This window comes from Manis pentadactyla, chromosome 18 (genome assembly GCF_030020395.1).
Source record: "Manis pentadactyla isolate mManPen7 chromosome 18, mManPen7.hap1, whole genome shotgun sequence".
Taxonomy (NCBI): domain Eukaryota; kingdom Metazoa; phylum Chordata; class Mammalia; order Pholidota; family Manidae; genus Manis; species Manis pentadactyla.
Genome location: NC_080036.1, coordinates 21,617,950 through 21,644,984, shown reverse-complemented (window position 1 = coordinate 21,644,984; position 27,035 = coordinate 21,617,950). Strand labels below are relative to the sequence as shown.

The 27,035-nt window shown below is 40.3% G+C and overlaps 1 protein-coding gene and 1 long non-coding RNA gene across 6 annotated transcripts in view; one reads left to right on the top strand and one right to left on the bottom strand.

The window, feature by feature from the left end:
- LOC130681487 (uncharacterized) overlaps positions 1-4,815 on the bottom strand; it is a 137,762-nt gene extending 132,947 nt beyond the window's left edge. Inside the window, exon 1 of the long non-coding RNA XR_008994667.1 lies at positions 4,736-4,815. This is a non-coding gene — a long non-coding RNA (uncharacterized LOC130681487). The remainder of the gene's footprint in view (positions 1-4,735) is intronic.
- Positions 4,466-27,035, top strand: part of MCTP2 (multiple C2 and transmembrane domain containing 2) — a 212,430-nt gene continuing 189,860 nt past the window's right edge. For 2 of the 5 annotated variants that reach the window (XM_057494752.1, XM_057494751.1), the window contains exon 1: positions 4,467-4,601. The gene's annotated coding sequence lies outside the window, so the exon portion shown is untranslated. Of the gene's footprint in view, positions 4,602-4,867; positions 4,982-27,035 lie in introns of those variants that run through there. The other 3 variants (XM_057494750.1, XM_036878637.2, XM_036878636.2) reach the window with 3 other exon arrangements.

Here is a 27,035-nt window from a genome sequence, read left to right as displayed (position 1 = left end):
TTTCTACCTGGTTTCCTGCACCTGACTCTACGTTATTTGCTGAGCCCTGCAGATGCGCTACCAGAGCCTTGTCACTGACACTCTATTGTGCTGATTTGTTTTCCCGTCTTCCCCACCAACTGAAGGGGGAGCCTCTGGAGAGCTGATAGGAGCTATCAAATCACGTTTATTTTATGTCCGTAAGCTTGAACTTGACACATTGTTGATCGAGGACACATGTAACTACCTGGTTTCTAGCCTCGTGTGTAATTTAGCCATCAGAGTTAATAATCGAATTTAAATATCTCTAGGGGGCATGCCCTCTGCAGTCTGCAACAGTCTCTGTTTTCTTGTATGTGGCTACAGTCACACATTTATTTCACCAGCCTGACCCTTGTGGGCATCCTAGTTTGTGGCCCTAGTTGTAGCTGCTGGGTATTATGTTAGTTTTGTAGATGAATGTGTCTATACATGTGCATTTTATTGCACAGAGAATTAGGTATCCTAATATTCTGGTCTTGAAAACTCCTTTGGTTTCATCTCAGACTTAGGACAATGAAGTTGAAAATATAACTACCCTAGAATGTACAAAAAAAGCACTTCTGAATATTTGATAGATGTAGGCCACTCTGAGCATCTGCGTAGTCAAATTACAGAGGAAAGGAAATTCAGTTGTGTTATTTGTAGAACCCAGAGGATGCAAATTAGCCCACTGCTGTGGGAAAGTCTAGATTTGCATTCCTGTGATGATTGACAGCTGCTACCATGGATCATCTTAAAAACAAGCACTGGAATTTGTCATGAGCCTGGCAACATGTCAAGTGCAAATTCAACAACCCATTTCTCAAGACTGATTCTTAGATGCTCCTCACTATGGCCGACAGCAGTACAATCCAACAAAAGTGATACTATATATGGGACCGCAGCCATGCTGCATGGTATGGAACATTCTCTCAGTCTAGTTTAATCTGGAGGTTTAAGCAATCAGCTACATGGATTGAATTCACATCATTAGACATAAAAATATTGTTGATGAGGGAGTGCCCTTGAGCAAGGTTAAGCTTTACCTTAAAAAGTAAATTTGGGTCTGCTTTACCCATGTGATGAACCGGAGACTAAGGCTCTTAAGATTCACCCTTCAAGTCTTTAATAATTTTAACTTTTCAAAAGCAACTATTATCAGATGTTCACCTTGGCCATAGAAATGCTCACCCATAGAAACCATAATATCCATTAAAAATGTATTCAAGCAACTTGCTACCTGTGCACATTTCCAACTAATTAGCTTGTGTTAAATACATGTCTAGGTATTTGAAATAATTTGCTACAGAGGATTATTATTAATAAGACAATTAATTGCTAGTATTGGTTTCCAAAGAAAGGTTTTATAGTACATCTTCTTTCTGAGAAATTAGAAATTAAGACTCTTTTTATGATAGGGCTATTCCTTTGTTCATGAAACTGAAACACTACCAACCACTGTTGCTTTTCTTTCCCCTACCAACTGGAGGAAAACACATGGTTGGGCTAAGTGGCAAAGCTAGGTCTGGAGTGAGTCACTAAATTTGGTCTCTCTACACCTGCCAGTATAAAAAAGGGATATGCTTTCTATAACCTATCATGACAATTATAGGATAGGAAAACACCTAAGTAAGTATAATAACAGAGACTATTTGCACAAATAATAGAAGGAATACCATTTTCTCAAGGCCATGTAAAAAGTGCATGTGCTTCTTTACAGCACACATACTCTACATTTACCAGTTGGACAGTGGACTAAATTTTGTCTTAACCATGACATTGCTTTCACCTCCTGGTAGCTTTTGATCTATACGTTTATATCTCAGTTGTTTTTCTACTTCAGCTTTTATTGGCTCAGAAATGACAAGAAGCACTACTGAAGGAAAATGTGAGGGATACTAGGTGCCAAGTGCTTACATCACTGTTCGGCATATCTCACACACTTTCTCTGGGCATTCAGGGGACTTTTACTCCCAGGATCAACCCTGAGTCCTCCAATTAGAGCTGGACTGGGTGGGATGACACAAAGGGGTCTGTTGTGCTTCCTAGGAGCAGAGAACAGTTGGAGGTTTTCCTCCTATACATTTACAGACAAGGTCTTCTCTCTTTCAGAGAAGATTCTTTTAAACTCACAGGCAGACATTCAAAGATGACTATAGCTATTGTAACTTGTCCTGTTTAAATGTATCTGGCTCATTCAAACAGACACAGTGAAATTGCTAACATATCTCCACTGCAGAGCTCCTGAGTGCATGACAGGTGGCATCAGCTGTGACAGCAAAGGACCCATAGAACACACATCCGCCATTTAAAATGTAAAAGAACAGGTGAAATTATTAGATTACCATGCACACAAGCATTTGTTGTTTAAGATGTAAAAGCAATTCTATCTGGTAGGACTCCAATGAAAGCATGGAGAGTGAGACATCTCCGCCTCAATTACCATATTAACAATAGAGTCGTTTCTTCAGAGGCCAAGTATCTTGTTGCTCATGTAAACTAAGAAGGTAAGACAGAGAAGACCACCTATTAAAAATGCAGGAGATTTTCTTTTAAAAATAGAAACAAGCAGGACATCATTGACCTTGCCAGTAATAGAAGACTTAGTTCAAACTGTTTAAATCAAGAAATTCAATGTAACAATAGTGTATTGAAAATTTATCAGCCACATATGAGTCCATTTGCTGTTCTAAGTGCTGCTTGTGGTTATGGTTATATAGCAAAGTTAGTAAAAGCAACAATATAATCCCCTAGGTGGAACACATTATAAAGAGGCAGGTAACACATTTGGACAATAAAAAAAAAAAGTCACTCAAGGAAGTCTGACAGAGGAGTATATTGTGGTGTGAGGGAGGAGATAGAACCTTAGATATCTGTATCTTTAGATGTTTCACTTTCTGTCGCATTTAATGATTGAAGAATGCTCTTAGTCATCTTTAGCTTGTGGTTGGGCTGCAGGAACCACAGAACAGGAAACTCCATTGTGGCAGGAGTTAGAAGCAAAAAGCTTTTGTGTGGCTTCACTTACTGTTTTAATTCAGTGTTACTATTAATGGGCTTTAAAGGTATGGTTGCTACTTCTCCTTACTCCTCTTTCTCTTCTTTATATATATATGTGTGTGTATATATATATATATATAGTATAGATAGACATGTATATATATAGAAAGCATACATATATGTTTTTTATTTATGTGTGTGTATACACACACACACACACACACACACACACACACACACATATATATATATTCTTTTTTTTTCTCCTGTATTCTCTGCTTTCTAAGTTAGGGGATGTAGCCTATAGGGGGAGCATGATGGGAAAAGCCCAGACTTGTCAAAGGCCTCAGGGTGCTGTGACTCTGCGATTAAGTGGATTCAGACCTTCAGGATAGTTATTTCATGGTTCCGATGCTAATTTTCCTCATTTTAAGCAGGGGATATTATGGACTATCTCACAGTGAATATTGAATGTGATCACCACAGGTTATATGCCAAACACAGAAATTGGTGACCAGTTACGTCCATCACTGTTTGCTGTGATTATGAACACCCTTTTCATGATGATGGAAGCTCTATTTCTATCATTTCATCCCAAGTTCTCATATGTTCTAATTTTTCTCTTCCCGGGCCCTCTTCATTTTCTATGGCACAATTATTATCATTCGCCAACCTTCATTAAGCACCTGTCATGAGCCAGGGCACTGCGGTAAGTACATTATGAAAATATTCCTCCAAATCTATGCACTACCTATTGTTTTAATCCCAGTTTATTAAAGGGAAAATTTTAAATTCAGAAGCATTTAATGAACTGAACAGTTTACACAAATAGTTGCCCAGCCAGGATTTGATTTGATGTCTTTCTGGCTCCACAGCAGCAGGTGATACAGTCAATTAAACTCCTCTCCGCCTCACCGACCGACCACTCCTGTAACAGCCTATAGAATACTGGCCTGTCCTACACCCTATTTAGCTTGTTTCTAGAACTCTCTTATACCTAATTTCAAAACTACTCTTTCCTGGGGGTGCTGGGGGTGTATGGTGAGCTCCAGACCTCCAGAAGGCAGCGATCAGCATGCCTTCTCCTAAGTCACCCAGCACCTTGCCGGGCACAGACGGGTGCCCAGTAGACCCGCTCATCAACAGATGGGAAAAGAAACTGACCAGGCAGGGATAAAGCGCAAATAAAGTGCGAAAAGTTTATGGCGGGAAGAGAAGAGTGGGGGAGGGAGATAGTGAATGCAAGGGAAGGAACAAGAGGTAAACATTTGCTGAACGCCTGCGTGCCAGTCATCTCACCTAGGGACCTGTAAGAGTCGCCGGGTACTCGGGCAGCTCGCTGGGAACGTATTACAGCCTGGCTTTTATAGACGCGGACTAAGGCTCAGCAAGCAGAGCGCTGTGCGTCCGGGCGGCCGACTCCCACCCCGTGGCTCGCACACCCGCACGGGCTCGAGGTGTCGTCCGGGTTAGAGTGGAAAACACAGAGGTGGCCTCCTTCCCATTGAAAGGGGCGCTCCTCTGAGTCTCACTGAAGACAAGGTGTTAGCAATTAAGTTTGCAAGTCGCACGCGTCCTCTTTCTTTAATTGGAACTGAAACGTGAGTAAAAACTCCCCTAACCCCCTTCCAGGCTTTCTGGACACATCTTTTTCTTGTGAGCCAACGCAGACGAATAAACCACAAGTAACCTCTTCCTCTTCGCCCAGCCAGAGCCCAGAACCCAGCTACAGTACCTTCTTGCAACAGCTCCCGGCGGCCGCGCCCGCTCTCGGGTAGGGAAGGTGACGCGCCGTGGCCTCCGCCCCTTGGGGGCGGGGCTGGGGGGGCCGAGGAAGTGGGGCGGCCCCGCCCCTCCCCGGCCTCGTCCCGCCCCGCCGAGTCCGGGCTGCTCCCTGCGCCTGCGAGCCGCGGCGGCAGGTCCCGCGCAGGTGGGGGGCGCGCTGGCCGCTCTGCAGCCCCCCGGACGCGGCCTCGCACAGGTGAGGGCGGTGGTGGGTTTAGTTGGCGGCGCGCGCGAGCGGGGCACCGGGGTCCCTCTTCTTTCTGCCGGGGTGGGCGTCTGCCCTCAACCGAGGGAGCCGTCGGGGACCCTGAGCGTCCAGGCTGGGAGTTCAGCGGGGGTGCTACCCCGGAGCTGCCGGTTCTGGGGGGACAGAGGCGTGCTGGAGGCGCGAGGCGGCCCTCTGCGGCGCGGCGCGCGGAAAGCGCGCTGAGCAGGGCCTGCCCCGGGATTTCTCCGCCTTTCAAAGAACACACATTTGGCTTTCTCGGGGCGCCCCGGAGTTAGGCAGCCTCCGTCAGGGCCGAGGCTTCCCTGCAGAGGTCAGAACCTCACTTGTGTAGGCTTTGAGGCGCTCGCTCTGTGGAGACCTGGAGATGGATTCCACTTGGGTTCCTCGCGCAGACATCTGCTCAGCCCCATGAGAGCAGAAAGCCTTAGGGCAAGTGTATAGGTTAGTGTGTTGTCACATTAATATATATATGTGTGTGTGTGTGTGAATATATATGGTCATGGTGTGTGTGTGTGTGTGTGTGTGTGTGTGTGTATAGGGTAATGGTGGTGGTTAACTTGAGGCGATTGCTTCCACAGCAAGTTCCCCAGCACACTGTCCATTTGTTTAGCAAATAGTGCGCAGAGGGCTTTAAAAAATGGGTGGATGTCCCTAGACTGGGTTAGAGCGTCTGAAGGAACTTGGTTGCACCTCTGAAGGATACAGTTGTGTCCATGTACATCTAGCAGTTCGCTCTCGAAGTTACCTCGGCAGGGGCCACACGTAGTTAGTTTCCAGATGAAACTTGGGGCTTTAGAAAACCTGCTTCACCGACACACTGGATGGCAAACAGGTCTGTGGCTTATGCTTTCCATTGGCATCCATTTTTCGGTTGGGTCAGTAGCATTTCAACTCAACAGGTATTTGTTGTACACCTGGTGAGGGGGAGCCCTTGGGAGGGTCAGGATGGTGTGCTGTTTGGTAGCACAGGTGTTGACATAAAGGGGAATTTTAGGGCACTCGTGCCTCAGTGCAGGTCCAACTGCACTTTGGGCCAGTGCCTCCTGGCACCTCTTTAGTCTCTGGTAATAAACATTTGAATGCAGGGAGAATGAAAATCTGTGAAGAATATCTGTCATTAGCCATGTCTGTCAACCAAAGTGACGAGGATTATCAAAACCATCCTAATGGTAAGTTTTTTAAGAATCAGCTCTGTGTCAAGCACCATGCTGGGCGCTTCATGTTGTTGCATAAAATATAGAAAGTAGATCTTAACTATCCTTGTATAGATGAGCAACTAAGGCAGGGAGGAATCCAGCCATTTGCTCTGGGTCACTAACCGGTGGGCCTGAGAATGAATACGGAACCATGCTCTTCCACTATTCCATGGTGCTGTGAGACAGATAGTGTAAATCGGGCAGATTGCGTAGAAATAAGAAATCAAATTTATGTTCATAAAACAATCCATGTCCTAGGAGTTAAATCATGAGTAAACTAAGCACTGTTTTTATTGTACTTGTGTGGTTAAACTATGAGCAATCTGGGATGAGGGGAGCAACTGCTGTTTTTAAAATAGAAAATTTATTATGTATCTGACAGTATATTTTAAGGACTTATTCTAGGCAAGTTAGTAAAACTTAATAGATGTATTCTTTGTGTATTACACACTTAAGTAACAGCTAATTTTCTTATTATTCATGTGCTTTAACATATTTCAGCTTGATTTCTTTCCATACCTTTCATACTTTCCAAAGGCCACTGTAGACACATAAAAATGACTTTGTGTGTGTGCATACATCTATAATCATACATGGATATATCTAATATTTATTTTAAAAGGTGTGTCTGCTCTTAAATCTATCTCTGAAAGTCTAGAGTACTGCAACACAAAATTATTTGGGAAGGAATCCTAAAATTCCTAATTTAGCCTTCGAGTAAATGATCCATAAAAATTCAATGGTCAATTCCTTGAAGTGCATGTACCTCACAAAAGTGATTTTCAAATTTAAATTACTATATAAGATGAGAATGAAAATAGGACTTAGAATTTTAAATAATATCACCTGACATTGAGAGCACTTACTTTCTTAAAAATCTTCTTTATTACAAAAATATGGAGGGGTTTCATGTTAAAATTACCTTAAGGTACTGAAGAAAGTGTTTTATGTTAAAGAAAGGCTTTTTGCCTGTATTGGGAGGATGAGGTAGCATGTTCTGTGGATCATACTTGGTACTTTTTTTTTCTTCTCTGTCTTTGTTTGACAGTGAAATTGACAGGACTCCTTTTTAATAGCATTTGAAATCCTGCCTAGAAGGTGTTTTTATAAAAGTGTGCTTGGCTTGGTTAAAATGCACTAATGAAGGGGCAGGGTGGGTGATGAATTAGAGAAATTTCCAGAAAAGCCAAAGCGTCAAGGAGCAGAGTATGCCCGAAGAGTAAGACCTGAAAGGGTAAACAGTTTGGAGATTCTCTTTAAGAAAAAATAGCACAAAATTAGTTAGGAAAACGAATATTTACGTAGAATGGAAAAAGAGGTTACAATCATTTGCTGGACATTTTGGTCTCTTTCTGCTGAGATATTTTGGGGCCATTTACCAGAAAGGCTTACATAAAAATGCTTCCTGATTGCAACCCTCTTTCTGAGAACATGCAGCATCTCCCATCAGCTTGAAGCAGTCATAGGGCCCTGTACCTTTTTTCATATCAGTCACGAGTTATTGAGGGTTTTCTGTGTCACAGGCACTGAATAAGGCAAGGTCCTGATGGCCAGGGAGCTCTTAGTCTCGTGGAGCTGATTTCCTTGATAACAATACAGTGCTGTAGGTGCCGACATAAGGCCTCGGGGGCTCCTGATGCTTGAACCGAGTTTGGAATTGTTGGTGGAGTTACTGACATGAAGGAGTCAAATAGGGCATTCTGGGTGTGTGCAGCCCTGGAGGTTTGGACCCCTGCTTCTCTGATGCAGTGAGGCCCCTTAGTGTTTCTCGACAGGTCCTTCCAGAACAGCAGAACCTATACACCTGGGAGTAACTTGTTAGAAATGCACGTTCTCAGGCACCATCCCAGGCTCCCTGAATCAAAAGCATTGTCCAGAGCACAGCATTCCGTATTTTAAGAAGCCTTCCTGATGATCCTGGAGCATGCTAACGTTTGAGAATCACTGCCCTTACTATTTAAGAGACTTGGTAGGGCATACAATCCCTTGTGGAGCTGGCAGGAGGGAAGCAAGATTAATATTAATGCTGATATACTATTATGGTAATGTAATTTCTATCATTATTACTGACATGTATTGAGCACTCATAGTGTACTAGGTATTGTGCTAAAAAATATTAGCTATTTGAATCATCAGTGCAACCCCACGAGGCAGGGCTGTTATCACTTCCATTTAAATGTGAGAAACTGAGGTACAGTGATGAGGGTATTGTCTCAGGTCACACAATTGGAGAGCAGTTCAGCCAGGATTCAAGCATAATCTGGTTCCAGGGCCTTCTCTCTCATCCCACCTGGGAGAATTTTTATCGAAGTAATTATAGTGTGTTGGCATTGCGGGACAGGTCTGGAAGGCAGGCCTGCGATTGCTTGGAATGGCCCTATTTAACAACCATAGTCATTTGCTGATCCTTTGGGGTTAAGAAGTGTTCCTTTAAGGACAAATTGCCAAATTAGAAAGGAAGAATTGTCATTCACTCTGAGTGAAAATTTTTAAGGTTTCATAAGCAAACGGACAGGATGCATTTATGATTGCATAACATGGAAATGTCCCTTTGCCCAGCGTGATTCTGGGCTCATAGGAATTTCCCCAGTAGGTGTTTGTGGCCTTGTTTTGAACTGGGGTTTATTCTGGACCTTAGCATGGGGGCCTCTCTTCAAAAGCCAACTTCCCTAGGGCACAGAGGACTTGAAGGTGAAATGTGTCTGTCCATCATGTCCTGGAAAGTATCTGGAAGGGCTTTTCTTTGCATTTTCAGTTTTTTTTTTAATTTCTGAAAATAATTGTTCTCCGTGGTTCTGTACATTTTATCACAGAATAGTTACATTATGTCAGGCATAATGAAAAGAATGCATAGCTATTGATACGAGTACGTGTGTCAGTGTGTAGAATGATGGTTTGCCTTTGTGCTTAAACCTCAGGTTACTGCGTCTTCACTTCTCCAGAAGCAAATGGTTATTAGATAAATATTAGTTTGAGTTTATGGAAGGCGGCAGAAATTAATCCCGAGAATACTAGCTGTCTCATCTGTGCGTTCTTTCAGTCACATGGTCATTTGCTGCCTGCCTAGTTGTGCTAAGTGTTTATGTAAGACACCAGAAGGAAATAGTGATTGCCAGACAGACATGATCCCTACGGACATGTAGGAGAAGCTTGCTTTGCGGTGTTAGGACTGAATGGATGTGGGTGCCCTGATTCTGGTAGTGAGTCAGCAAGAGGAGTTAAGAGGTTATCCTGGTGCAGGAGTGAGGCTACAGGGTTGGCTTAGGGCAGTAGGGAAGCAGAGTGTGGAAGGGTTGGAGAGAGGGATTGAAATCTAGGAGATTCCAGTGGTGACCAAGTGGATGTGGGTGATGAGACTGGGGGTGTCAGGCAGAGGCTTGTGCCTTGAGCCCCTGGGATGATGCCACTAACACAAGTCAGGGCTAGATGAGAAGACAGTTTTCAGAGAGCAGTAAGTTTTGTGGATTGTGAACTTGAAATGTCTGGATGATTTCAAGGTAGATGTTTTGAGTGGACAGTTGGATAGGATAAGGGTCTGCAGTCCTGGAAAGAGGCCTCGAATACAGAGATTTGAAAGACTTGGTCTTCAGGTGGTCATCAAATAATTGACTAATCACCTAGTGATTGCATAATGCAGCTGATATAACAATAGAATAATCCAAGGGAGTGAATAGTATTAACCCTTGAATCATACTTTCTCCCAAGGGGAATGGCTCAGAGGCAAGTCACAAAGGAAATGTGAACTTTTCTCCTGGCTAGGCAGGTTAGGATCAAATTCCAATCCTTGGATGTGAAAGGGGAAAGGAGTTTATTTCTGTTCATTCTTTAGAGTCTTCTCTAAAGACATAAAGTTCATTCTTTAGAGAATGAAGTCTTTGCTCACTTTGGCCATTAAAATGTTTGATAGCTGAGCTCTGGCCCATGAGAGGAGGGTTTCAACGTGGAAAAGCAAACAAGAGCAGGTGGGAGCAGGAGAGTGATGGGGGGGGCTTGCTGAAAGCTGGTTTTCAGAATTTGAGCCTATATAATTATCACGAAGAAAAATGCTTACCAGCTGTCTCCTTAATTTGTTATTTTCTATTATTAAAAGCACCCACTTGTATTTGTCATGTTGATTGTAAATTAATTGTATCATTTTGTAGATCACACAGATCTGCCATCACTCTTTGGTAGCTGGTGCTGATATACATATTATATGATTAATTTTTGTATAGATTATGTAGGTTTCCTTAGGCACTCAAAGTCGAGCAGAAGGCTTGTTTAAAACCTGTGTTAGAAAGTAGTTGAACTAAATAAACATTTGCTCTTTTATCCAAAAGCTATTAATTGAGCATGTCTTATGCATGCTATCCCTAGAGTTTTAAGATAAAACAGATGGTTCCCTGTCCCCTTAGAGGTTACAGCCTAGAGAGGAAGTCAGATAGCTTAACAAGTGATTACAATAACGTGTGCTAAGGTTAAGGTGCAGGCGGCCGTGGGAGGGGGACTTCAGAGGCAGGTCCGCTAATACTTACAGGAAGTATCAGCAGGAGTGAGCCAGCAGTGGGCCTAGAAGCTTCTGGGCAGGGCATCAACATGGAGAAAGGCTTGGAAAGAACAGAGAGGTGGTTTTGATAAATTAATAAATGGAGATCTGCTTTTGAGGAACTGAAAGTTTAAGATAGCCTATTTCAACTTTGTCCATTAAAAGTCAGCCAGCAAAGGGAAATATTCATGAGATATCTGTGAACTGATTTAGGAAAACTAAAAAAGAAAGTATTAAATTGGTCTGTGTGATGGGGATCATGTTCAGATCCAACATGCCACTGAGGTGACAATGCTTAAAAAATGAAAAAAAAAAACCAGGAACATGTAAAAATAATGATTGTGTAATACCTTTCTTTTTAGTGGTAGTGGGGAGGGGTCTATTTTGAGCATTATGAAAGGTGTTGGGGAATGTCTGAGAATTTAGGTAGCATAATCAGAAAAGAACATTAGGTTACTTGAACCACAATAACCAACATTATTGCTGTAATAGTCTTGCCTCATGTAAAATGTATGTGTGTCTATGTATATAAGTAGCTTAGCATCCTAAGTTTGTAGTCTGGAAATGACCTTTGGAGTCGACTATACCACCTCCTGGTGCCTCTTCATGAAAAAGCTGGGGTGCAGGGATGCTGCAGGCTTCCCCTGGTCAGGTGGGGACAGTCTGTGCGGTAAAATGTGCCTGTCCCCCTTTGTCCTACAGTGATACATGCTCTGCTTAGATGTTTCTTGCCTTTTGCTGCAACAAGCCCTGTAATTTACTCTTCCCATCCTCTCTAAGCCTTTACCTCCACAAAGCCCTTTCCCTTTTCTTACATTCTTTTCAGTGTGTTTGTCATGCACTTTCTTCTACATAGTCTAGTGTTTTGAATTTTGTAGGAATCCAGGGTGGAAGCTACCTTCAGCATTTTAGGCCTGTCTGATCAGGTAGAATTTCTCTGACATTTCTTTCATTCTCTTAAATCTCATGTGAGCTGACATAGAAACATTTCACTTTAGCATCATGGAATGAGAAAGAAGGTTCTCAGGTTTCCTCTGTTAATATTTGAACCAGAAGACATGGCAGAACTGAGAAGGTGCCTGATGAATTGCTTCTAAACATCATGGAACTATTTACAGGATTAAAAAAAAAAGTTTGAACATGCAGGTGGGGCCCTGGGCATTAATAACAGATTAGTATTTAGTTGCTTAATGAACTTCCTTTCCAGTCTTATGACAGTTTCTACCTTTATCACCATAAGCTCAAGATCCTAAATCACTGATTTTTTTAGTGTTTGTCTTCATAGACAATATGTAAGTTTTCATTGGTAATTTTTTTTTCTTTTCATGGTAGTTCTTTGCTCTTCCTGGTTTATAGGACATAGAGATTTAGCTGTTACTTCTTTCATTTAGTGTGACAGCTGCCTGACATTGCTGAGCTTCTACTAGGTGGCAAGATTATTTATTCTCTGGAATTCTGCTAGACAGGAGTCATCCCCATTTTATAGACAAGAACACTGAGATGAGGAGAAGCCAAGTAATTGGTACAAGATCACACAGTGCGATGGAATTTTACTTTTTTCCCTACTGTTCCATCCTAAGCCAGTGCTATTTTAACCATTCCACTCTGCTTTACCTTTGTCAACTAAAAAAAGGCAGAGCTGTGAAACATTTAGTTGAATTTATTTAGGGTTTAGGGATCACACTGTGGGAACATAAATTCAGGAAGAAACCCAAACATATGCTCTGAAGAGGGGAAAAGGCATTAGGGTTTTTAAAGGCAAAAAGGGGAACTCAGAGGGGGCTTGCATAAATGGTTTTGAAAGAATTATGATTGGCTAAAGCTATTGTAACCTCTATTTAGCTATACATAATTGATTGCTAAAGCTATTTACTAGGCAAAAAGTCAAATTTTTTTGACGGAATACAAAGTTTGGCACATTCTTTGGAGAGCAGTTTCTCAAAAGGAGACATACATGGCCTTATTTCTTTAGTTGCCCCTGACTCTATTTTAGTTTACTCCCGTTGTCAATGTTCATTCCATTTTGTCTACATTCATGCTTTCCAGCAAAGTTGTTTAACTACAAGACTAGAGAATCTCCAAGACCCATTCCAAGTAAGACTCCAGGCATTGCTATGCATTCTGGATGTGGGAGCCGCTCCTCTGTGCATTCCTAGGCTGATTGCCAAGCTGAAACCCCGTTCCATAGAAGGTGCTTTAAAAGCCACATCGACGAAGTCCTGGGATGCTGCTAACCCTTTTTCTGGAGATGGATTTGGCAGGATGTAGATGTATACATCACTTTAGAGCAGTTTCCTGCCAGATGGTTGTGAGTACATGAAGCTACGTATTCTGGAAAGGTCTTTCTCCTTTATCTTACTCAAATGATGCCTCAAAGAAATAATTTTTATAATAGATTCTTGGAGTAAAGCAATCAGTTCTGTAAGTCTAAATACCATGGTTAATCCCATGTGAGAACAATCATATGAGAAAAACTTCACTGTGTTTTTGTTTCTAAATTGATGTAAGCTTTTAAATATATACAGATGTTGACATTTCAAAACTGAGATTGAATTCTTGATTGCCTCTAGATGCTTTTTTGTTACTTGTTTATTCATTTATTCATTCATTCATGTGTAACCATTGGACTGATTCATCAAATGAGATTTTTTTCAGGGCCCACAGTGTACAAATAAGGCTTATATTCTGGCTGAGGTGGTCTTGGAAAAGCTGGGGTTCCTTCTGCTGAATGGTCTGTTTATCCCCACAAGGACTTCTGATATGCCTCTTAGGATCCTCCTTAAATCTGATGTGGAGTCTGTGGCATCTCAGGATGTGATAGCAGAGGCTGAAGCTGACTAGTAGCAATGGGTGTAGGTGGGTCGAACTAAGGCTGTCGAGCCCCCTGCAATCTCATGACCCATCCACAGCCTCCCATGCTCTTTAGTAGAACCTTCATCTGTGTCATCTGTATTCATTCCAATTAAGAAACAAGTATTTTACACTCTGCAATGAAATGATAAATGGATTTTTCTGGTGAAGCTATTTTCTCTTAATGTAAATTTTGTTGACCAATTCTGGATATCTTCTTGGTGTGATTTGGGCATTTCATTGGTATGACTTGGTGACATCCTGAACACAGCCAGTCTGAAAACAAGCCCCTGCCTATGAAATATTGTTTTATGCAATGGCTGCGATTCAGGACTAAATGACTTAGTACTTACAAAGCTGTGGTTTTATTGTTGCTTTTAACATTATGTAATAAAGCATGGTGTGAAAGAGTATAGAGCAGAACCACTTACATACACACATACTTATATTATGAGCTGGTATATGAAATACATATATATATTTGTGGAAATTTACTAGAGGTTCCTTTGTGGAGATAGTCTGGGCTGAGTCGGTTTCATCACCTGCTCCCCTGTACAATCATAATTTCCTAAAGGCATACTTTGAAAAATATTTCCAGGGTTAATTGGATGGTGAGATAACAGGCCTTTTTCTGTTGCCTTTAAAATGTCACTTAAAAAAAGTCTTCCTTGGACATGAGCATATTAAAAATGCTTTGAATTTATTTAACATTTTAAAGCTTTTAAAAAAGCCTTTGATATTTATTATCAGATTTTAACAGCCAAACATCTCCATTTGAGATCAGAAGAACTAGCACTACAGTGCATGGTGGTTGAAATGATTAAGAGGAAGAAAGTTTCCAAGTTATTCTGTCCACTCAAGAAGCCTTCCTGGAGGCCACCTCGAATGAGGTAGACCTGGGTGGGGCCGCTTCAGCTCTGGAGCTCCCCCAAGAGCTCCCGTAACTCACCATGACTTAGTTACTGGGAAGAGCTGGATTCACACAAATCTGGGTTCAAATTTTATCAGCCTCTGCCATTTGTAGGACTTCAGTGCCTCCAAAGTCTGGGTTACTCATTTACAAAATGGACATGAAAAGACTTACCTGGGGATGCTGTGAATGTTAGTACTAACGCCTGCAGAGCACCTTGTGTGTAGCAGGTACTTTGTAAGTTCCTGCTACTCACAGAAAAGATGGTCTGGCTCCTTGGTAATAAGTAAACCTATAAAGGTTTGGAGAAGTGAGTGCCCACAATGCTATGGTGGCTTTTCCTTAGGAAAGGACACTTCTGCGCTGCTGATGTTTTGTTCTACACTGCCTGCTAACCAAAATAAGAATGAGAAAGGGCAGGAAAGGGAGTATTGATAGGAGCTGGTCCTAGATAACCAGTTTTCTAAAAAAAAATACCTTGCAGCACATATTAGGGAGCAATGCAAATGGTCTAATTCAGTCCATTTCACCCAACTTGAGGCCATTCTTTTTAGAAAAGAGACACTACCTCCTTTTTTTTTTAACTTTAGCTTTTTACTTTCACTTTTAAGGTGTTTTTCCCTTTTGCATTTTTAACTAAGTCTTGAGGTTAGAAAGATTATATTGGACATGCAGACATTGATTGTGCTGGATTTAGCATTTTCTTGATTAGAGTATAATTTGATGAAAGCCCAGTCACTCCTTGGGGAGAACCAGATGATTTTTCCTAAATACATATGGAGCAAAGAGTACCTTGGAAGGCTGATTTAGAAGGTAACACTTAGTGACTACACTGGGTTCACATGCCTACATTTTTGATTGCCAAAAAGAAAAAAAGACAAGGAAAGACAAAGAAAGAATTGATTAGCTATGACTTTGTGTTTAAATGGAGCAATAAAGGACACAGATGTGGTTCCTGGTTTCCAAGAGCTTATCACCTTGGAGAGTCAAGACACATTTCATGAAAGGATTATTAGTGATATCCACTTGGGAGAGAGGATTTTAAAGGGGAGCAAGATCTGTTTAGATTGAATGGGGAGGGAAAATGTGACTTAAGTCTGGAAGAATGGGGAGGAAGTGACCCTCAAAGTCTTGTAGAGGATGTTGGGAGAGATAAGCACTGTTCTCTGTTCATACTGTGTGGCCTCCTGGAACTTGGCTGAAAGATGGCAATGCTGCTATTTTGGCAATAAGGACTGTGAAGCAGGAGATGAGGTGACAGACTGAGGGGCAGGGTGGCATCAAGAACAAAAACATGGAGTTGGACTGCTAGCGTGCATGTTGGCTCTGCTGTGTGACACTGGGCAAGGAGCTCAACTTTCCGTGCCTCTGTTTACCCGTCAGTGAAGTGGGGCTTCTAATAGTACATATGAGAGGCTTATGAGGATTAAGTGGCAATATACCTAAAGTGCTTGGGACATGATGCCGCATGCAGGGGGCAGCTACATTGGCTGATGCTCTTGTTTTTGGAACACAGATGGTGGGAGGCTCATGTTTGCTTTAAGACTATACTGTGTCATATTTGCCTATCTTATAGACCCTAATGATTGCTTCATACTTAAAATGTCACTTGCAGTATTTTAGCTCAGTGGGGTGGTTGGTTCAGATGTTTCTGATCATTCCAAGCCTTTCTTAGCTTATGTTCTATAAAAGAGTAGCAAAGTGCTTGGGATGAAAGACTACAGAATATTGGGGAAGTTCATTTGGGAAATATCAGTTTAAGATGTTATATGATGTTGTCCACTCCATCGAGCTGGCACTGACATTGCTGGGGTCAGAGAAGTGGGGAAAAATCAATATAACCTTTTAAAAGATAAATGGTTTTAATATTGATAACGGAGTTCTCTACCTTTTCATTTGAGAGATGCCACTCTAATGGCATTCAGCATAACTACTAATGTGTGCTGACTATATTCTGAGAGTAACTCCTTTGGGTATTTTGAGACAGAAAGTTCGATAATCTGGGCAAATGTCACTTTAATGCATTGCTAACAGGCTTAGAAATATATTCTTCAAATAAACCCTACTTCACACGAGTGTAGTAAAATATCCATTAATCTATATTTTAAAAATCTTTCTTATCACGCATGCAGGGATGACTTGGGGTGTGTGGATGTGTGATTCCTTTTAATTCATCTGTAGCAGTTTTCCTCAGTGGTTTCAGACATTTGGATCAGTTCGGAGGTGGTCATATGTACATGAAACAGTTTCTCATAAAGGTGTCTTTGAGGCTTCAACTTGTTGCCCTTTCTTTTTTTTTAATTTTTGTTTTGGTATCATTAATGTATAATTACATGAGCAACATTATGGTTGCTAGACTCCCCCTATTATCAAGCCCTCACCACATACCCTATTACAGTCACTGTCCATCAGTGTAGTAAGATGCTACTGAGTCACTACTTGTCTTCTCTGTGCTATACTGCCTTCCCCATGCCCCCCTGCTTACATTATGTGTGCTAATCATAATGCCCTTTTTCCCTGCCCTTATCCCTCCCTTCCCTCCCATCCTCCCCTGTCCCTTTCCCATTGGTAACTCTTAGTCCATTCTTGGGTTCTGTGATTCTGCTGCTGTTTTGTTCCTTCAGTTTTTGCTTTGTTCTTATACTCCACATATGAGTGAAATCATTTGGTACTTGTCTTTCTCCGCCTGGCTTATTTCACTGAGCATAATACCCTGTAGCTCCATCCATGTTGTTGCAAATGGTAGGATTTGTGTTCTTCTTATGGCTGAATGATACTCCATTGTGTTGCCCTCTCTTCTGCTGGGACATCAGCCATCTCCAGGTCCCCAGGCTTGAAAAGGGTCTCAGCTTACAGAAATCCACCTGTTGCTGGAAAGAGAGGGAGGCAGGTGGGCTTGCAGACCTTAACAGTCACACCCAGTTCCAGGATCTTTCCATTCCTGGTTGATAGTTTCAGAGATCAGTGGTCTGGGCTTCATTCTGTGATGGAGTTCAAGGGCTCCCTGGTCAACGAGTTGACAGTGATTTTGTAAAGGCGATGGGAGGAGTGGATCTTTACATGATGAAATGATTGGGGGAAGCCAGGTGGGAGTTTCAGGCAGAAAAAATGTGTTCCGTCCTCACCGTGGTTACACCCAGGCCTCTAACGTGGCTGTGCTGGAACGGGTGATGGTTACTGATTTAATGCTCTGCATCTGCTGCATGAAGCTGCTCACACACCTTGTCATAGAGCAATGGATGTATTATCCAACATTATTGAATTCATAATTAAACATTTATTAAAAAGCTTATTAATTGTGATCAGCATATTTCATCAACCTAAAAATTTCACAATTAATAAGCTTTTTAATAAATGTTTAATTATGAATTCAATAATGTTTTTTCTGTCTGTCTGTCTTTGCCTAGTTCACACCTGTATTCTAAGCCTTAGAAATCTGGTAGAAATTCAGTCATAATAGTCAGGGTCAAGCTCATTAAAGGTGCTTATTCTAGGATCTGAAAGAAGCAGGTGTGAGAACAGATTATATAACCAATAGGCCTAAACCAACAAAATAAAATCCCTAAACCTTCACCCCCAATATTGGCCACACCCATTTTCTCCTTGTTCTGGGGCTGCATTCATACTGTTCTACCTTCATGCAGGCATTACCGTTAGACCTGGTACATCCTGGAAATGATGGCCTTTCCTGGGCGAGGTCTTCACTGTGGGCTGCTCAGCCTTCCTCCTTGCACATGACCCCTGCTGACTCAACTCTGCACCCAGCAAAGTGCAAAGTGATTTTACGTCCCAGTTCCACGGGTCCACTCAGTGAGCCCAGCATTGTGCCTAGGCTTGCATAACTTTCCTTTCATGCTTAAAACACATGTAATTTCACTTGATGCGTTTAGCTTTCTGGAAGTGACCCCCTGGCCTGTCAGTTTCCCACAGTTAAGATTCTGCCCACTTGTGCCATGACACCTGCTGGAAGTGATAGCTTCCTCTTCTTTCAGTCTGACTCTTTGCAACTATGGGTTATTTTTAGACTTTTTCTATCATTTATGAAGTTTGACTGTTTTGTGTATTTTTGGAAAATGAATAAAAGCAGCTGGTGAGGCTTTGTGAAACTGCAAATGTCTGAAACATGAACCTTCCATCCTCTGTCAGTGGAAATTGGCCCAGGGGTATAGACTCTTCCATTAGTGGCTTGAGCTGATTCTCTGTATTTCTTGAGTTACTCTAAGTACAGAGCAGTAAAGTTTGACTCCTTCAGAGTAGAAAGGGATAGTAATTACAGGATTACACCTTTATAGGAAAGTGGAGATTTACTAAATAAAATATTACACCTAAACTTGAATGGTATTCAAGCACTTGTGTTGTTGCGTAGGCAGATGCTTATAGAGTTTGTTCTTCTTCTGGGCGCTTCTGTCTTATGCAGAGACATGCAAACACTTTATTACAAATAAGTAGGAATTATAACAACCTAATAAGAGATCATATTAAATTGATGTCTGTTGTGATGCCTTGATACATCTGTGCCATGTGACTAAAGTGACTGTATTCATTTTTTAAGAATTCATTTCTAGAATATGACGTTCTACAACTGTATACATGGATTTTTCTCTTTTGGTCATTAGACGAGAACTAATTAGCTAAGTCATATTTTGGGTTGCCAAGGCCTCTTGTGTTGATTGTTTTAAGAAAAGTCATAGAATAATCTTGGTCGTTAGACAGGATCTATGTTTCTGATATTAGTGCCAGGACAGATGGCAATTAACAGGCATACAGCCACTACTCCCTTTTCCAGGCAAAGCCCAGGGCAGATATTCGTGCTGATGGCATCCTGTTTTGCACTGAGACGCAGAATTCTTTGCAATAATAGCTCTTCAGGCAGTTGCCATCAGTTGATCTGCGCTGGCCATCAGAAATCCAGTCACCCAAGATTATTTTGGATTGAATTCTTCCTTTCTGTTGGGAGGAATCATCACATACACAAAACATTACTTTTATTTTTTATTTTTTATTTTTTTGTAGATAATTATTTTTTATTGAAGGGTAGTTGACACACAGTATTACATTACATTAGTTTCAGGTGTACAACATAGTGATTCAACATTTATATACATGACAATTCTAGGTACCAGCTATCACCATACCAAGCTGTTACAATATCTTGACTATATTCCTTATGCTATACATTACATCCTGGTTACTTATTTATTTTACCATTGGAAGTGAGTACTTTTTTTTTTTTTTTTTTGTGAGGGCATCTCTCATATTTATTGATCAAATGGTTGTAAACAACAATAAAATTCTGTATAGGGGAGTCAATGCTCAATGCACAATCATTAATCCACCCCAAGCCTAATTTTCATCAGTCTCCAGTCTTCTGAGGCATAACAAACAAGTTCTTACATGGAGAACAAATTCTTACATAGTGAATAAGTTACATAGTGAACAGTACAAGGGCAGTCATCACAGAAACTTTCGGTTTTGCTCATGCATTATGAACTATAAACAGTCAGTTCAAATATGAATACTCATTTGATTCTTATACTTGATTTATATGTGGATACCACATTTCTCTCTTTATTATTATTATTTTTAATAAAATGCTGAAGTGGTAGGTAGATACAAGATAAAGGTAGAAAACATAGTTTAGTGTTGTAAGAGAGCAAATGTAGATGATCAGGTGTGTGCCTGTAGACTATGTGTTAATCCAAGCTAGACCAGGGCAATAAAACATCCACGTATGCAGAAGGTTTCTCTCAGAACAGGGGGGGTGAGGTTCTAAGCCTCACCTCTGTTGACCCCCAATTTCTCACCTGATGACCCCCCTGCGACTGTGCCTGTCTTAGGTTGTTCTTCCCTTGAGGAATCTTACCCGTCTCTGGCTAACCAGTCATCTTCCGGGGCCATACAGGGAAATGTAAAGTTGGTAAGTGAGAGAGAAGCCTTATTGTTTGAAATGGTTAGCTTTTTATTTCTTTGCATATTTATGCCCTGTAGCTTCTATGCCCAGCATTTGTCTTGAGGTATCTTTACCACTTGGAAGAATTATGATACTCGGTAAATTTGATATGAGGCACAAATTCTATTTAAGGGTTGTAATTAGGAAGGAAGAAGAAAAGCTATAGAAGTAGCAGGCGGAAGAAAACCTGGGGAGATTGATTATTTCTTTGACATACCTTCTTGTAGAGTAACTTCAGCATGTATAGGTTTTAAGCTACTACTTAAATTGCGCACACACATTAACATAATAGGAGTATAGTTACATAACCAAAGCATATCTGTAATTATCAGCCATCTCCAGTGAAACCAAGAAAACCAGTTAGGCACCTTAGGCATTTGTGAAAACTTATCTATGATATGGTGGATATTGTCCAACTGAACTTGAACAGTCTGAGAGAAATCAGACAAATTAAAACAACCCATTCCTGGGGAATGTTCACATCCCTTATGTTCTTTTAACAGTAATTAGTCTGTAGTTGTAAGATTTTGGAGCGCTACAATTTGCACTTCTCCTAATTCTTGGTTGAGTTCCAACAGTATAGATCCAGTCAAATTTGTTGTTTTACTGTATGCACAGGCCAGCCTAGATATCTCCTTCCTCACTCCCATGGCAAGTCCAGGAGCTGGTGAGATGAGTGCATCTACAGCTGTAGCAGTGCGTGGATCTTTGTTGGGGTTTTTTGATGATCATCTTCTGGCATGAGTCTTCCAGGAGTGCTGATGTTGGAAGTTCTTTTTCATATCGTATCTTAGTTCATTTTCGGGGTAGCCCCAGTTGGGCTTTGATCCTCTGTATGAACACAAACAGACCCTTTGCCTACACTTTTATATGCCCTTTATACCCTTGTGTAGAACTCATTGGAGGTTACCACACAGGAACTGCCCTTTTTTTTGGTATCACTAATCTACACTTACATGACGAATATTATGTTTACTAGGCTCTCCCCTATACCAGGTCCCCCCTATAAGCCCCTTTACAGTCACTGTCCATCAGCATAGCAAAATGTTGTAGAATCACTACTTGCCTTCTCTGTGTACTTTTATTTTTATATGTATATGTTACACAGTGTTATGTCAATGTTAAAAGCGAATAAAAATTTAAAAATTAGAAAAAAAGCAGATACTCTCTGCCATGAAAAAACCTAGCCATTCAAGGTTTTTCCATGTTTCCTTCTTGTCTAGTCCATCTTTATGTCACATTTTACAGAGCTGTAAACATAGTTGAGGTACGATTTTGTAGGTTGTATGTTTTCCATTTAAAATTATACCATAAAAAAATCATTTTCCAGGTGGCTACATAGCATCAGATAATTAAATTTTAATGGCTGCATTAAGATTAGTGGTTCATATTTCTGTTCATGATGTGTATCTCTATAAATATATCACTGAAATAGTATCTTCTCTGCTAAACTTCCTGGGTTGTAGTATGTGTATGTTTTGCATTAAGCGGATGTCATCTTTTGTAAACTGTGCAAGCCATTCTATTCTTCACCTGTGATCATGGAGTAATATAAAATTCCATGTGATGAGCATGTATTGGGAGTTAGTATAGAAGCCTATGAACCATGCATTTTGGTGTGGGTTTGATTTAAAAGACCCTAAATCTACAAACATTCAGGCAAATCACTGGGCTCTCCAAAGAACTAACACTGTGGAATAATCTTTAAAACAAATTTATCTAAGTGAATTTATACTTTACTATGGGGACTGAGAATTGTGTATTTTTTCCTTTGATTCGCTCAGTGAGGGTCTTTGTATCTCACTTGTATTAATTGGCGTGAACTCTGAAAGGTTAAATCACTCATAGAAGAGGCAAAAAATTAAGAGAAATGTGGCCCAAAATAACAATTTTGATTTTTATGCTTATTTATAGAATTTGGTATGAAGGAACTAAGAAAAATCGGTAGCATAGTCCAACAATTCTAGGACTACAAATGATCTGTTCTGGGAAATAAGCTGTCTACATTGTGTTATTAAATGTGAATTGGTGTTGAGTATTTATAGAGTGAAAGGCAATAGAACATGTCCTCATAGCCAAGTTTTAGCAAATATATAAATGCAAAGCCACACATTAATACTTGTATAATGACATGAGAAGCCTGACAGTGGAAAATGATTTGAATATAGTGGCCCTTTGATACCTTTTGTTTTATTGACAGTGTATAAAAATATGGAAATTTCACATACACCTTTGGAACCGGAACATCTCTAAAAAACTTAGGAAATCCCTTGGCTACAGTGAGGAGACACTTTGCTCCAGGAAGCCCAGGGCTTTCTCTCTAGCTTGCTTGAGCCTCCACAGCTGATCTTACTTCTGCCTGCATATGTATGCTCTTGTTTCTTCTCCGGCATCCATGCCGTGGTGACCTGAGGGTTTTTATTTTGACCTTACTATATATAGGAACATGTGTCTTATTAGTTCGCCTAGTACATCCTCCTAAAAGGTATCACTTTATAGATCCATATATTCACTACAACTTGACTTAAAAATAAATTTTGTAACTTATTTTTAATGAATTTTTAAATTGTGGTAAAATATAACTAATAGAAAATTTATCATCTTGACTGTTTCTGAATGTACAGTTCAGTGGTATGTAGGTGCATTTGCACTGTGCTACCAAACCACCATCCACCTCCAGAACTGTTTTCACCTTACAAAGCCGAAGTTCTGTACTCATTTCACAGTTACTTATCATCTTCCCCCCTAACCCTAGCCCATGGCAATTACCATTCTACTTTCTGTCACCATGAATTTGACTACTAGAGGTACCTTATAAAAGGACAATGTCCTCAAGGCTCGTCTGTATTGTAGCGGGTGTCAGAATTTCCTTCCTTATAAGGTGGAATAATATTCCATTGTATGTATATGTCATATTTGGCTTTTCCATTCATCCTTTGATGGACACGTGGGTTGCTTTTGTCTTTTGGCTATTGTGAAGAATGCTGCTATTTACCTGGGCACAGATACCTCTTCAAGTCCCTGCTTTCACCTCTTTTAGGTGTATATCCAGAAGTGGAATTCCTGTAACATATGGTGATTCTGTGTTTAAGTTTTTGAGGAACCATTGTCCTGTTTTATATAGAGGGTGCACCATTCACACTCCCACTAAGAGTGCACAAAGATTCCAGTTCTAGATCCTTTCTTTTTTTTGATAGTAGCCATCCTTTATTGGTAGATCATGGTATTTCATTGTCATTTTGATTTATATTTCCCTAATGAGTATTATGTTGAATATAATTTCTTTTTTAAAAGTTTACTGCAGTTTCAAGATACAGCCTTTTGAATTAATCACTGAAAGAAAGTTACCTGGAGAGTCAAAAAGTCTGGATTCCAGCCATGTCTCTCTCCTAATTAGCCACTTGACCTTCAGTTCCATTTAACAAACATTAATTAGGCCTCTGCCAAGTACTCATCACTGCACTGCAATACCACAGACAGGAGAAAAATGAACCACAATTTTTCCATTCATGCATCTGTTTTATAGTTTTCTTGTCTCTGAAAATAAACCTGCTTAAATCTTTTCTTAATTCTACAGCTTTTAACCTGTAATCTAAGGTTGTAAGTGAAATCTTAAAGTCTCTTCTGATTATATTGGATTGCTTGCCATCAAAATAAGGCATGAAAACAGTATGTAGCTGGGAAAAGGCAATTGTGAGATTTTTTTTGAGGAGTCTACGATTAAAATCTGAATCTCATTTATTTACAACTTGCACTTAGTTTGATTTTAATATGTCTTTTTTTATGAGTTTGATTTTTTGAAATTTAAGCTATTTCACAAATGATATTATTTATTATATCTTTCCTGGTGTAAGATTACAGACTATGTCACTCCTTTTCACAGCAAAGCTTCTGGAAAGGGTACCTCTTGTCATATCTTGCTTTCCTGCCTTCCCAGCTTGTGGTGTTCTGGCTTCTTTGTCCCCAAGGTCTCTACTGCCTTCCCAGTAGCCAAAAACAAAGGATGCATCTCAGCCTTCCTCAGCCAGCTTCTCCGGAGTATTTGAAATGGTTGCTCATTCCCTCTTTGAAACTTCTCTCAGCTTCCTTGATTCTGCCAGCTTTTCTTCCCTGGCTCTCCCAGGTGTCCCTGACCAATTCACCTTCATCTTCATTAGGAGTTCTCTTTTCTAGGCACTGCCATTAAAGTCTGTGATCCCTACGGTTCTGTCCCTAATCCTATTTTCTTTTCACTTTATAAACTTGTTTGGGAGGTGAGGGAGGGGGCTCCCTATGTTCTTCTTCATTTCTATCCCAGACCTTGTTTCTAAACTCTAAACCTGAATGTCCGATTGGGTATTGTCTGTCTCAAGTTTGACAATTTATCAGACCTTCCTACTGAACGCATTCAATGTGGAGTTCATCTTGTGTCCTATAAATGGCTCTTGCTCTTATTTCCCTGTGGTTATTGGTAGTTCCACTGGATATCCTGCTGCCCACTTTGAAACCTTTGACATCTGCCTTTGCCTCACCTCTACATTCCCAACATATAATCAATAGATTACATAAATCAGCTTCTGAATTAGACCCCTCATTTCCATTGTAATTACTATTCCCTTGGTCCCTTACCATGATGGCCCTTACCACGTTAAGTTGATGCATTTCCTACAGGTCCCATTTGCATCTCATTCTTAAGACCTCACAGATCATACTACCTTGCATTTGGGATTGCTTTGATATCTGTCTCTCCTTTTGCACTCTTGAGTGCTTCAGGAGAATGAATGGTGTGTGTTTTATTCCTTGAGCTAATGCTTTGGGGAAAAAAGTCATACCTTCATTACCATGCAGTGCAGCTATTTCTTAACTCATGAAAAACACTAGTAGTAGGCTAGTTCCTTGTTTTTTTCATGTCACACATCTAATTCTATTGCAGTATTCACTCAGTCGTAGAGTCCAAAGATGGAAAAAGAAAATTTTCTCACAGCGTAAAAACAAAAAAACTGGTGTTGGGTTGAAACCAACATCTGCTCTGAACGTGGCTCTTTATGCTCTAGAGCACAGAGTTTACTTTCACCTCCAGTGACTCCAGTTTCAAATTGTACATATCGGGGTTGCACATGTGCCCCCAAAGAGGATGGGGCAGCTGTTAGTGACATGATAGGAAGCTTTCCATACCTTGGTGGTGGATTGGTGACAGCAAATGTTTTCTCCATAGCATTTGGATGTTCTTACCGTCACTTCTAATTGTTTGTGTTTATTGTGGCTACTTATTTCATAGGATATTCAGGTCCCATTGTTTTTGCTTAGCCTGCAATTTGTAACTTTCTGTACTACTTCCTGCTTTAATGTACCAGTAATTATAATACTGTCCGCAGTGTCTCTTTTTTGTTTTTTAAATTATTTTAGAATTATGACCAATTTATGCAGAAGAGTGGTTAGGTAATCCCCAGTGAGGGGTGGCAGTGTGGCCTAAGGCACAAGTACAGATTTTGTGGTGAGTGAGAAACTGGTTGAAATCCTGGCACCATCACATGTTAGCTGACACATTGCTTAATACTTATAATCCTTGATTTCTTCACCTGCTTAATCAGCATGATTAAATTTGCCCACTTTTGTTATGGTTGTGAGGATTCAGGAAACTCACAGACAAGATGTGTTGAGTATGGTGCTTGCCTGTATCCACCACACAATGAAGGATTACATGTTATCGCCTCTAAACTAATAACCCATTTGATTTAGAAATTTGACAAATGTGGCCTTTGTGTGTTTCCTTGAAATAATTCTTTCGTATGTGCATGAAATTAAGATCAACACAGCTCAGCTATACAGATGTTAAGAAAACACAGATTTTATATTCTGTAAATCCTATTATAGATATTTTGTTAGATGAATGAATGAATTTAAGCTGTCATACTTGTCTTTATGAGAATAAACATTAATTTGTCACTGGCCACAGACTTAAATGACTGGTGACTCTTTGTTTAGAAACTAATACCTTACCCGAGAATTTTCACACTGTTGTATTGTTTGTAATTTAAAGGTGTATTATTTCTCTAAAGGTTGAAATGTTCAGATGAGTTTATACTGATATTTTTATAAAAGATGTATTACACTTGGGAAAGATTAATGACTATGATGCCAGGCTTAGCAAAGCTGAGCTTTATGGGAATTCAACTTTTAAAAGTCTCCTGTTGGGAGATCAGACATGTTCTTCCTTTTTCAAAAGACAGCATTCTGTAGATAACATTGATTAATACTTTAAAACACAATTCTTACCATTTTGATCTAAGAGCTACACACTAATTAGTGAGATGATCAGTCTAGCCAGGACTGTTGACAGAAATGATTTCAAATGTATCTTTAGGAAAGATGGCTAAATTTCAAGTTTGTCAGCAAGGTACCTTGGAGACCTAGGAGAGAAATAAGTTTAGATTTCCTTAGATTCACTGTTTTTATTGGGGAGAGAGTTGTTTTCTGTATAACTGAGATCTTTGGTATTAGCCACCATTTGGATATAATGGGCTAGAAAATTAATTGTTAATTTTTTTTAGCACTTTTATTTTATTCATAGCACTTTTCACCATCCAATGTAATACACATTTTAATAAGTA